The following is a 13,905-nucleotide window of genomic DNA, read 5'->3' as shown; positions in this document are numbered from 1 at the left end:
ACTACTGGAAAAAACACAGCCTTGACTAGACGGACCTTTGTTGGAAAAGTAAGGTCTCTGCTTTTTAATATGCTATCTAGGTTGGTCATAACTTTTCTTCCAAGGAGTAAGCATCTTTTAATTTCATGGCTGCAGTCACCATCTGCAGTGATTTTGGAGGAAAAAAAAAAAAAAAATCTGTCACTGTTTCCACTGTTTCCCCATCTATTTCCCATGAAGTGATGGGACCAGATGCCATGATCTTCGTTTTCTGAATGTTGAGCTTTAAGCCAACTTTTTCACTCTCCTCTTTCACTTTCTTCAAGAGGCTCTTTAGTTTTTCTTTGCTTTCTGCCATAGGGTGGTGTCATCTGCATATCTGAGGTTATTGATATTTCTCCTGGCAATCTGGATTCCAGCTTGTGTTTCTTCCAGTCCAGCATTTCTTATGATGTACTCTGCATATAAATTAAATAAGCAGGGTGACAATATACAGCCTTGATGTACTCCTTTTCCTATTTGGAACCAGTTTGTTGTTCCATGTCCAGCTCTAACTGTTGTTTCCTGATCTGCATACAGGTTTCTCAAGAGGCAGGTCAAGTGGTCTGATATTCCCATCACTCTCAGAATTTTCAACAGTTTATTGTGATCCACACAGTCAAAGGCTTTGGTACAGTCAATAAAGCAGAAATAGATGTTTTTTTCTGGAAATCTCTTGCTTTTTTGATGATCCAGTTGATGTTGGCAATTTGATCTCTGGTTCCTCTACCTTTTCTAAAATCAGCTTGATCATCTGGAATTTCATGGGTCACATACTGCTGAAGCCTGGCTTGGAGAATTTTGAGCATTAGTTTACTAGTGTGTGAGATGAGTGCAATTGTGTGGTAGCCTGAGCATTCTCTGGCATTGCCTTTCTTTGGGACCGGATGAAATCTGATCTTTTCTAATCCTGTGGCCTCTGCTGAGTTTTCTAAACTTGCTGGCATATTGAGTGCAGCACTTCACAGCATCATCGTTTGGGATTTGAAATAGCTCAACTGGGATTCCATCACCTCCACTAGCTTTGTTCATAGTGATGCTTCCTAAGGCCCACTTGACTTCACATTCCAGGATGTCTGGCTCTAGGTGAGTGATCACACCATTGTGATTATCTGGGTGATGAAGATCTTTTTTGTACAGTTCTTCTGTGTATTCTTGCCACCTCTTCTTAATATCTTCTGCTTCTGTTAGTTCCATATCTTTTCTGTTTGTTATTGAACCCATCTTTGCATGAAATGTTCCCTTGGTGTCTCTAATTTTCTTGAAGAGATCTCTGGTCTTTCCCATTCTATTGTTTTCCTCTATTTCTTTGCACTGATCACTGAGGAAGGCTTTCTTATCTCTTCTTGTTATTCTTTGGAACTCTGCATTCAGATGGGTATATCTTTCCTTTTCTCCTTTGCCTTTTGCTTCTATTCTTTTCACAGCTATTTTAAGGACTTCTCAGACAGCCAGTTTGCTTTTTTGCACTTTTTTTCCTTGGGAATGGTCTTGACCTTGTCTCCTGCACATGAACCTCTGTCCATAGTTCATCAGGCACTCTATCAGATCTAGTCCTTTAAATCTGTTTATCACTTCCACTGTATAATCCTAAGGGATTTGATTTAGGTCATATCTGAATGGTCTAATGGTTTTCCCTACTTTCTTCAATTTAAGAAATTGAATTTAGCAATAAGGAGTTCATGATCTGAGTCACAGTCACCTCCTAATCTTGTTTTTGCTGACTGTATAGAGCTTCTCCATCTTTGGCTGCAAGGAATATAATTAGTTTGATATCAGTGTTGACCATCTGGTGATGTCCATGTGTAGAGTCTTCTCTTGTGCTGTTGGAAGAGGCTGTTTGCTATCACCAGTATTTAAGTTGCTGATAAGTCACTTCAGTCATGTCCGACTCTGTGCAACCCCACAGATGGCAGGGCACCAGGCTCCCCCATCCCTGGGATTCTCCAGGCAAGAACACTGGAGTGGGCTGCCATCTCTTTCTCCAATGCATGAAAGTAAAAAGTGAAAGTGAAGTCACTCATTCGTGTCGTGACCTCAATTTCTCATCTCCCCTGAGGCAACTAATTTAAGCTTACATTTCAATTACAATGCTTAAAGTTTTTCCAAGAACATGAACTATTGGTTGCCTCTATTAGCCACTGTACACATACAGAAAGGTCTGGAATACAGTCTTCTTTATTCCTGTGTTTTTGCAATATAACACCAGTAGCCTCCCAAAACTTCTTCTCTATAACTGTTGTTTTGCACTCTGTTTCTCTAAACACTAGTGTTGTTGTTGTTTAGACCCTAAGTCATATCTGACTCTGCAAAGCCATGGACTGCAGCCCACTGGGCTCCTTTGTTCATGGAATTTCCCACGCAAGAATACTGGAGTGGGTTGCCATTTCCTTCTCCAGGGAATCTTTGTGGCCCAGGGATTAAATATGCATCTTATGCATTGTCTGGCGATTCCTTACCACTGAGCCTTGTGGGGAACCCAAAATCTAGTATAGTCTCTGAATTTTTAAGACATGAGACAAGAACTTTAATTCTAGCATTATTTTTCAAGAGGCCTATTTCCCCACTTTTTAGTGATTGATTCTATAGTATTATGATTTTATTCTCATCATCTTCCTCAGCTACTATATCTTTAGACATCTTGCTCAACTATTTCACATCCATCTCAGTGAATATTAAGAAAAAAGTTACAAAGCAAAGGAAAATCCTCTCTTGTGGGCAGCATAAAATTAGAAAAGTTTGGCAGATAGCACAGTTTTAATATATTTATAGAATGTGTTTCATAGTGCTCACTGCACAATTGTGCATACAAAATCTCAAAGCGCAGAGCAAATATATCAGCAATAATTTCATGGAAGCAAGCTCTGACTAATATGTGCAGAGTCTTACATTACTTTATCAAACTGTCTCTTTGTAATTAGTCTGTCTGCAATGCCTGGTATATAAATTAAGCATCTAATTTATCTTGACTGGCCTCCAGATCACTTGATCAGTCCATTCTGCCTCTGTGGCACTTTAGTGAATGCCAAGTGCAGAGAAAGACCCTCAGGAAGCATAAGTGTGTAAAAGCTGAAACTCCCTGAGAAGTCAGAGGCAATTTTCAAATTTACTCATCACTGACATCCGAGTGGAATGTATGCCATTCCTTCCAATGACAGTGATCTTCGTAAGGGGCATTATTGATGTCCCTGTCCCTGGTGGCAGGTTACTTTGTATCATGGCTGGTAAATAATAAATAACTACAACTCAAGATGTAAAGTCAGATTTATGAAATTAAAAGTAAATTAAACTTTTCTCCAATTCAACACCATTTCTCATAAGCCACTTATCAATACCACAGCAATCTGTACAACTGTAAGAGACAAGTTACAGCTATTCAATCCTGATAAAAACAAAATAACTCCTATAGTCATAATCATTCCTCAAGAGCATTTAATTTGTTGGTTCTTGCATTATTCCTATCAAAACAAAATCTTGCAGTTTTATTGGAATACATAAATCTCTTTGATTTAAGGGTACTTTATCTCTCTTTTCCTCAGATGAATTTGAAATGGTACAGAGTTAAATTTTTATGGAGTGATTTCTAGGGGGAAAGGCTGACATAATTTTCACTATGGGACATTCTGCTGACAACTCAGAAAGTTTGAAGCCATATGTTTAGCTCACTAGATGTTTTTTGTCAGAGTGTTCTTTCTTCTTTAGTTGTGAATTCACACCCTGTATGGATATGTCCTTCCTTCTCTATATGCTAATATACATTCACTGAGGATGTGTGGCCTCTTTTTCTATGTGAATGGATATACAATAGAGGAGCCAGAGGCCTGAATTCATGAAGGAAGGCTCTTCTGATAAGTATCTTGTCACTTTCTACTGCTGAGGATTTAGCTTTTAAAAGCATCCCATTGATAGTCTATGTTTGGAAGTGAATTTATCAGAAAGTCTGTTTCTTCTCTAACTTTCCTAGAGGATGCTGACATGGATCTGGGGCTCCATGGCTCAGCCAAACAAAGAGGAGTTGACCAGACATTATATCTCAACTCTGGCATTACTGATTTATATTTAACATGGCAATCCAACATCTTTTTTTTTTTTAATATAAAGAACAAAAGATACACTGGCTCTAAATATATTCTGATTAGGTATCCACTTGGTGGAGGCTTGGGACTCTAAGACTGATACCTTTTTTTTTTTTAATGGAAGTGTGCTCATATTCACACAAATGTTCTGACCTTCAAAAAAAAAAAAAAGTTTCTCAGTGTTAGAGGATCTGCCAGCAATGCAGAAGTTGCAGGAGACGCATGTTTGATCCTGGCATAGGGAAGATCCTCTGGAGGAGGGCATGGCAACCCTTCATTAGTCTTGCCTGGACAATCTCATGGACAGAGGAGCCTGGCAGGCTATTGGCCATAGGGTCACAAACAGTTGGATATGACTGAAGCCACTGAGCACGCATATATACATTAAATCCCCCACATACAAATGAGTACCATTCTAAGAGCACATTTGTAAGTCTGATTTGTTCGTAAGTCCAACAAAGTTAGCCCAGGTACCCAGCTAACACAATTGGCTATAAAGTACTATAGTGTACCATTTAAACTAGTAAATAATAGGTTGAAAATAGTTTTCACACAAATAATACATAAATAAACACAAAAATAAAGAGAATATTTTTAATCTTACAGTACAATACCTTGAAAAGTACAGTAGCAAAGTACATCAGCTGGCATACAGGTGCTGGCATCAAGTGAACGGCAAAAAGAGTTAATGCCTGGAGGAGAGAGAGGAGGTGGGTGATTGTAGAGCTAAGGATTGTTAGCAATAAGAGACAGGGCAACTTGATGCTGATGGAATGCATGTATGCATCTTTGAAAGTTCACAACTTGAAGGTGTATATGTAGAGGACTTACTGTATAGAAGTATAGTATATGTGGAGGGTAGGAGCGAAAGAGATTTGAAATTATGTAGAGGTGAGTTATGGTCACATATGTTTACTATGTTTACTATTGCCATGTAAACATAAGATGGTCACTTCTTTTCTAAGATAGATGCATCAGTAAAGAATGGCTATCATCAATTTATTGAAATGCCAAATTTTCCTTCACATTATTTGAGTCATAGAAGACTGAGTTAGAGGATCACTAAGTCTAGTGACCAAATGTGAACACTGATACCTATAATACCAAGTGACCTTCCGAAGGTCACAGAGCAAATTTACAGTAAAAGGAAGACTGAACCATAGAATTCTTGGTTCTTTCATTTTAACTTTGCTTTCTTTGTTTATGTATCTGTGTGTCAGGCACTAGGTCAGGGCTTGAAATTCAAGAAAGGTAAGTGAAGACAGATACAATCTCTTTTCTAGTGGTCCTAGTCTATTATGGGAGCCAAACATTAATCAAATAATTACATAAATTTAAAAAAGTTAAATTTTACAGAATGAGAATGCAGAAACATATAGAGCCATAAGGTCAAGAGTGGAATTTTTTTTCAGGCATATAAAAAGAAAAGAATGTATGCATGCATGATGAAACAACTAGTTTTTTGACATAGGTTTTCTCGTAAGCACTACTGAAGTTACATCTCAGAGGCAAGTCCTTTCAAGGCGCTGTGATTCTCCCAAGGTTACACAGATGCAATGTTTTCAGTGATCCTGTTTGCATATATTCTCGACTACCAGTTCAGATTAAAATGGTTTGCTCTGCCTTTCCTATTATACCATGATCCCATTAGTGGCAGGTAATTGGATCTTGCCCATTATTTGATCTACACATTTACCTGGATCATATTTTTTTATTTAGGCAGGAAGAAAAGAAAAAGCAGAGTAGGATAGGAAGAAGAGAAACCTGTTGAAGGCAGATACTTCTTGAGTTTCACAACACATTCCTTAGCTTATCTAGTTCCACCACAGCTATGAGGGACAGCATTTTAAAACTCCCAGTATCTCATCTCAAGAGACTCAATGGAGACTTTTATGTTTTCTTCAATGTCAGACAACTGCTTGTCTAATGGCACAGGCACAGCCTGACAGTGTGTGAAGAGGGAAACTTACCTAACATCTCTAGAGGTAACCCATAACCAGTAAGCTACAGGAGTTATTGGATAATTGCCTCATATTCTGATCCTCTAAAGAAGTGATTAGGTGGGACATTTTACATGGTTTCATACAGGGTCAATAATAGGATAAGGTCGCATTTTTCATGATGATAAACTGTTCAAGGATGCATTCTTTAATCACTTTCTTCCTTCAACTGATCATTCTCAGTCTCTCTATTCCCTCCTTTCTGAGATAACATTGGGGAAAAAAAAATGCTTGCATCCAAGTCTATGTCTCAGGCACTGAGGAGGCAAGAAGAGAAAAGAAGCAAATGAGGTAAAGTTTCAAGGTGAGAAAAGAGTAACTAATATAAGGTTGGGTAGAAAGTATGACCAAGTTTAATGTTTAGAAAATAAGCATTTGGTGGATGCTAATAATATTAAAGAAAGCTGGTTCAATTGGATTGTTAAGGCACTGTAACATAAAAAACCATGGATTAAGATACAAGGATTTATGTATAATTGTAACTAACTACTGTTAGTTCTCAATCTTGACTGAATCAAAATAGTGTTGTTGTTTAGTTACTAAGTTGTGTCCAACTCTTTTGCTACCCCACGGACTGTAGCCCTCAAGCTCCTCTGTCCATGAGATTTCCCGGGCAAAAATACTGGAGTGGGTTGCCATTTCCTTCTCCAGGGGATTTTCCCAACTCAAGGACTGAACCCATGTCTCTTGCATTGCAGGCGGATTCTTTACTACTGAGCGACCTGGGAATCAAGATATTACAAAGGCTTAACAGTTTTCAGTACTCCAAAACTTCAAATAAGAATTTCTCCAAAGTTGGATAGCTAGCACATAGATGTTAAAATATTTGTAACAGAGTTAAAAACCACTTGAGCCTTAGGACTATACACTGGAAATGAGAAATAGATTTAAGACACTAGATCTGATAGACAGAGTGCCTGATGAACTATGGACGGAAGTTCATGACATTGTACAGGAGACAGGAATCAAGACCATCCCCATGGAAATGAAATGCAAAAAAGCAAACTGGCTGTTTGAGAAGGTCTTACAAATAGCTGTGAAAAGAAGGGAAGCAAAAAGCAAAGAAAAAAGGAAATATATACCTCTTTGAATGAAGAATTTCAAAGAATATCAAGGAGAGATAAGAAAGCCTTCCTCAGCAATCAGTGCAAAGAAATAGAGGAAAACAATAGAATGGGAAAGACCAGAGATCTCTTCAAGAAAATTAAAGATACCAAGGGAACATTTCATGCAAAGATGGGCTCAATAAAGGACAGAAATGGTAGGGGCCTAACAGAAGCAGAAGATATTAAGAAGAGGTGGCAAGAATACACAGAAGAACTGTACAAAAAAGATCTTCACGACCAAGATAATCACGATGGTGTGATCACTCACCTAGAGCCAGACATCCTGGAATGTGAAGTCAAGTGGGCCTTAGGAAGCATCACTACGAACAAAGCTAGTGGAAGTGATGGAATTCAAGTTGAGCTATTTCAAAACCTGAAAGATGACACTGTGAAAGTGCTACACTCAATATGCCAGCAAGTTTGGAAAACTCAGTAGTGGCCACAGGACTGGAAAAGGTCAGTTTTCATTCCAATCCCAAAGAAAGGCAATGCCAAAGAATGCTCAAACTACTGCACAATTGCACTCATCTCACATGCTAGTAAAGTAATGCTTAAAATTCTGCAAGCCAGGCTTCAGCAATACATGAACTGTAAATTTCCAGATGTTCAAGCTGGTTTTAGAAAAGGCAGAGGAACCAGAGATCAAATTTACAACATCCACTGGATCGTCAAAAAAGCAAGAGAGTTCCAGGAAAACATCTGTTTTTGCTTTATTGACTATGCCAAAGCCTTTGACTGTGTGGATCACAATAAACTGTGCAAAATTCTGAAAGAGATGGAATACCAGACCACCTGACCTGCCTCTTGAGAAACCTGTATGTACGTCAGGAAGCAACAGTTAGAACTGGGCATTGAAAAACAGACTGGTTCCCAGTAGGAAAAGTAGTACGTTTAGGCTGTATATTATCACCCTGCTTATTTAACTTATATGCACAGTACATCATGAGAAATGCTGAGCTGGAGGAAGCACAAGCTGGAATCAAGATTGCCAGGACAATTATCAATAACCTCAAGATATGCAGATGACACCACCCTTATGACAGAGAGTGAAGAAGAACTAAAGAGTCTCTTGATGAAAGTGAAAGAGGAGAGTGAAAAATTTGGCTTAAAGCTCAACATTCAGAAAATGAAGATCATGGCATCTGGTCCCATCACTTCATGGGAAGTAGATGGGGAAACAGTGGAAACAGTGTCAGACTTTATTTTTTTGGGCTCCAAAATCACTGCATATGGTGACTGCAGCCATGAAATTAAAAGACGCTTACTCCTTGGAAGGAAAGTTATGACCAACCTAGATAGCATAATCAAAAGCAGAGACATTACTTTGCAAATAAAGGTCCATCTAGTCAAGTCTATGGTTTTTCCAGTGGTCATGTATGGATGTGAGAGTTGGACTACAAAGAAAGCTGAGCACCAAAGAATTGATGCTTTGAACTGTGGTGTTGGAGAAGACTCCCGAGAGTCCATTGGGCTGCACGGAGATCCAACCAGTCCATCCTAAAGGAGATCAGTCCTGTGTGTTCATTGGAAGGGTTGATGTTGAAGCTGAAACTCCACGATTTTGGCCACCTGATGTGAATATTTGAGTCATTTGAAAAGGCCCTGATGCTGGGGAAGGTTGAGGGCAGGAGGAGAAGGGGATGACACAGGGTGAGATGGTTGGATGGCATCACCAACACAATGGACATGGGTTTGGATGGACTCTGGGTGTTGGTGATGGACAGGGAGGCCTGGTGTGCTGCAGTTCATGGGGTCGCAAAGAGTCGGACACGACTGAGCTGAACTGAACTGAACTGAGTAGCTGTTTAAACAAAAATGCTGCAGAGAGAAGTGTACTAGAGTTTCACAAAGCAGCATCAAGGATAGATCTTAATACCATATTAATCAGCAAAAAGCTTTTAAATGCTGTTAATGTAAATTTAAAATATATTCACACAATTTTAACAAATATACATTTAAAATTTTAGAATCATTGTCAATAGAAGAAGAGAGATATGTGAGGAGAGAGATGAAAACTGATCAAACCAGATGGGGGACTTGCACAAATAATAACCAGTATGATCAACTCATCCTGTTTTATCAATGCTCCCTTCCCAAAAATATTTGCTGAAAACTGGAAGGGTATATTTATCATAGATAATGTTAGTTCTAGTATGTGTTTCAAAGTATACTTACACTGACACATGCATATTTAGAAGAGGGGGATTGAAAGCCCAGTGAATTACTCTGGCTAAATGACAACTGCAAATAATTAATAATCAGTATTGACTAAAACCTTTTTATCTCCTGGCTATGTAAGGCAATCACTTATGCTGATGATTAGTCCATGTTCCCCTGTTAAATAACCTAGCGGGAGCAAGAGCTAACGCAGAGCCAAGACTAAACAAAAAAGGCAGTAAGATAAATTAAGTGACTGAATCCCAGTTTTCATGCTAATAAACTGGGCAAATATCTGAGACGGCAATGATGCAAGAGGAGAGACACAATAGAATATATTATTCTGCATGGGAGGTTTCTAAGAGGAGACAGGGGCTGTCTAGCATATAGAATTCAATCATATAATGCATATTCCTGTGTGCTCGATCTTAGTATCTACTCAAGGTTTACAATCCCTTTCTTCTTTACCCAAGTTCAGGGAGTTAGAGACTGTCAGGTTTGAGTGGGAATTTGTTCAGTACCTGACAACTTACTTGACTTCCTATCTGCTCTATGGATGGGCTTTCCCAGGTGGTGCTAGTCGTAAATAACCCTCCTGCCAATGCAGGAGACATAAGAGATGTGGGTTCAATGCCTGGGTCGGGAAGATCTCCTGGAGGAGTGCATAACAACCCACTTCAGTGTTCCTGCATGGTGATCCCATGGACAGAGGAGCCTGGAGGACAACAGTCCATAGGGCCGCACAGAGTCAGACACGGCTGAAGAGACTTAACATGCATGCACTACTCTATCAATAACTGTTTTTTAACAACATAACATTTTTCCTGGTGAATATATTTCCTCACAAACATAATTGCTAAAGTGAAATTCTCATGAAAGTCTCAGCTAGTTATGAGTAACCATCGAATGAAAAAAAAACGTTAAAGATGGCTATACATTTTCAAAAATAGCTTTTCCACACATGAAATTATATGTGTAAACAGTTAAATAAGCAGATAATTCCTCTCAGTTCATTTGACTACTGTCTTTTTTGGCTTTGGATAACAGTTTAGGTGTGGCATTTTAAAACAGAAAGGAATACATGAAGTTTGAATATTAGTTAATTTATTTGGACCCACACAATTTCAGCTTTTGTGCTGGAGATAGTCACATGCAGAACACATTCTTACAACTTATCATACCCCAATTTTAGAATATTTTCAATCACTTAAAAAAATGGTTTCAGCCTACGCAACTGCTAAAGACAGCAGCAGGGCAGGTCCTGGTGCTAGATGGCTGAGATCGCCTCCTGAACCACCTGGCGGCCGTCGTGGTTCTTCCAGATCAGTGAGAAGGCTGTGTTTGTGTGCTGTGAGGGCATCAACATTTTGGCAGTTTCTACAGAAATAAGTTGAAGTATCTGGCCTTCCTCCACAAGTAATGAACACTAACACCTCTCGTGGCCCCTACCACTTCTGAGTCCCAGCCGTGGGGGACATGTTGCTCCACAAGACCAAGCAAGGCCAGGATGCCCTGGACCACCTCAAGATGTTTGCTAGGATCCCGCCACCCTATGACAAGAAAAAGCAAATGATGGTTGCTGCTGACCTCAAGGTTTTGTGTCTAAAGCCTACACAGAAGTTTGCCTACCTACGCTGCCCAGCTCATGAGGTTGGTTGGAAGTACCAGGTGGTAACAGTCATCCTGGAGGAGAAGAGAAAGGAGAAGGCCACAATCCATTATCAGAAAAAGCAGCTTATGAGGCTATGGAAGCAGGCTGAAAAGAATATAGAGAAGAAAACTGACAAATTCACAGAGGTTCTCAAGACCCACAGTTTTCTAGTCTGACCCCAATAAAATTGATCATTTATTCCTCAAATATATATATATATAAAATGGATTTAGAGGAATGTCCATTATTGTGCTCTCATACATTTGAAACTTTTTTAGTATCCAGATACTCCATTAAGATTCCAAACAATGATTTGGTACTTTTCCCAACCTCAGAACAGTATTGAGCACTAATATGAAATTACTGGGCATCAAATTTTAATAAATAAAAACATAAAAATTTCTACAAATGAAGTCATTTTTCTACCAATCAAATTCCTAAGAAATATTGAATATGGTCACATGCTACCTTTATCTTAAGGTTTCTCTAAAAATAACCTATTTGATAGTTGCACTTTTGCTTTAAACTAGACTGATATATAATATATTATATGGCTCAATTAAGGAGGAATGGTTGTTTGGGCATATTTTACTTCAAGTTTCATTCTGTTAATAGTTCCGTTGTATTAGAGTCTACTGCACACACTATCCTAGTACCAAGACAAAGATGAGATGAACATTGTCAATTTCTTAAGAACTCTGAAGCATACAAGTATAATACAGTATTAAAAATTGTGCATTATAGTCCACAGAAAGTTACTTCTTCCTTCAGCAGTAATACTGAGCAGGAGAAAAAGTACCACTTCAGTTGCAATTCAACCAGATTTCCATGCGTACCTTAACATTAAGCAGACCCATGTGTGGATTCTGCAGAGAAAGCAAAAAAGAAGTGACTGTGAAATATGCTGATTTGACTGCAAAGTAGTTTCACATGCACAACAGCTTACTGTTGGTTAAGACTTTAGACTTGTAGCTCCTCCACAACTACTTATCTTGTGGCTCATCTACCAGGGAAGAAGTATCTCAGACTGTGAAATTTAGCCAGGCTCTGGTTCACAGAGGCAGCTTAACCTTCTTATGACTCAGAGTTCTTGTCTGTGAAAAATGCCTGTGATGATCCTCAGAATTAAATAAGACAGACAATCAGAAAAACCTAGAAGAGAGCTCTTCATGTGAGCCTTCAACAAATGTTAGCAATTATTTTTCAATACAGTATTTAAAATAAATAAGAGTCTAGAATTTGCAGATAAATTTGGAGTGCACTGGAGATAGGTTTGCAAATTTCTTCAATGCCAAGCAAATAATAATAAAGTCTCCTCTATTACAATCTCTTTTTAATTTCAATCCTTATATAGTATGTGCTAACCCTGATAAAATAAAAAGAAACCTAAATTAATTTTGAGGTTGTTATACTGTAGCAAATGAGCAAAGAAGCTATATTTGTCCTAAATTGACAGTGATTACACCTATTTCTCTGAGTTTGTAAACTGATACATAATATTTGTAGTTTAGATTAGAATATATCATTATTAGATATTCCAGGATATGGGACTTACCTGGTGGTCTAGTGGTTAAGACTTTGTACTACCACTTCAAACAGGAAGAGTTCCATCCCTGGTCAAAAACTAAGATCCCACATACCGTGTTGTATCCAAATTAAAAGGAAAAACAAAAACAAAACCAACAGTGCACAGCAGTACATATTCCAGGATAGTTCCCTATTTAGATGGGCAAATTAATATTGTGTTTTATTTTGAATATAAAAGCATTTAATTATTTAGGTAGGAAACATTTGACTAATGTCTGTGAGGGATGCCAAATAAATATATCAATTTTAGAAGCAACTGGTTTTTATTTTGAAAGAATTTCTGTTACTATTTGAGCTGCCCTTTTGATAGAAACTCAATGTTATCTCTTGTATTAGTGGTAGTTGCCTAATATTTCATCTTACCTTTTTAAAGTACAAGATTCTAGAATATATAGATCTTGACTTATTTAATCTTTATATATCCAGGATCAGAATAAACTATACCCATGTCTCAGTACTTCTTTGGTGAATGAAAGAATGAGAGCTAATGTCAGATACACCACGATGCTCTCCCAGCACTCTGCTCAGCACTTTACACTTTGTATATCAGAGAAAGTGTTGGAAAATTAATGGATATCAGTATGTCAGAGAGATAACATAAGAGGCTTTCATTAGAAACTGTGACACAATTTTTACTAAAGTGCTAATATCACAGAATCAGTAACATGAAAATATGCTATGAAAAAAAAAATTATGAACTGTTAGACAGACTCTCAGTATTCTAATGAAATATACATTTATAATCTTGGCAAAGGACAAAATGTCTTCATACAGTAGCCCTAGAGTATATAATCCAACTAGGGTGAAAATGAAGACTTATATGTCAATATGTTGAAACAAATGTTATGACCAATCAGCTAAACTAAAGCTTGTAGTCAGTAGTAAAACTTTCATAGAGCTTCCATACATTTATTAATATAATGGAAGCCATGACACAGATATTTCCTGAATGAATTAACAAATTAAATAATAAATAATTGTTTCATGAATACATGATTATTAGGTTATCTAGGTCAGTAACTGAGAGAGAATTCCAAAACCCCAAAGTACTCAGAAAAGTTTAGTTGCTTGTTTAAGCTCTTAAAAAAAAAACAAAAAAAAATCAAGATTCATAGCCTGAATTTAAGGCTGAAGATCCTTCTACCTGATACTCCTGAATCTTGTAAGAGTTGTTCATTGCCCAAGAGAACTTAGAATCATTGGCCATAAAACTATTTCCTTAGTGTTAAAATCATACTAAGGTTTTGAATAATGGTATCGCCCTAGTGATCATGAAGCAACATTCTCCTTGGAGTCAGTCAGGTGTTACC

At 37.9% G+C, this 13,905-nt stretch overlaps 1 pseudogene; it reads left to right on the top strand.

Annotated features, from left to right (window-relative positions):
• The window catches only part of LOC128063914 (60S ribosomal protein L13a-like), a 35,445-nt pseudogene extending 24,261 nt beyond the window's left edge, over positions 1–11,184 (top strand).
• Positions 11,185–13,905: the final 2,721 nt, after the last annotated feature.

This window comes from Budorcas taxicolor, chromosome 18, assembly GCF_023091745.1.
Source record: "Budorcas taxicolor isolate Tak-1 chromosome 18, Takin1.1, whole genome shotgun sequence".
Lineage (NCBI taxonomy): Eukaryota > Metazoa > Chordata > Mammalia > Artiodactyla > Bovidae > Budorcas > Budorcas taxicolor.
Note: the sequence above shows the minus strand (reverse complement) of the source record. Positions and strands in the feature narration are given on the sequence as shown.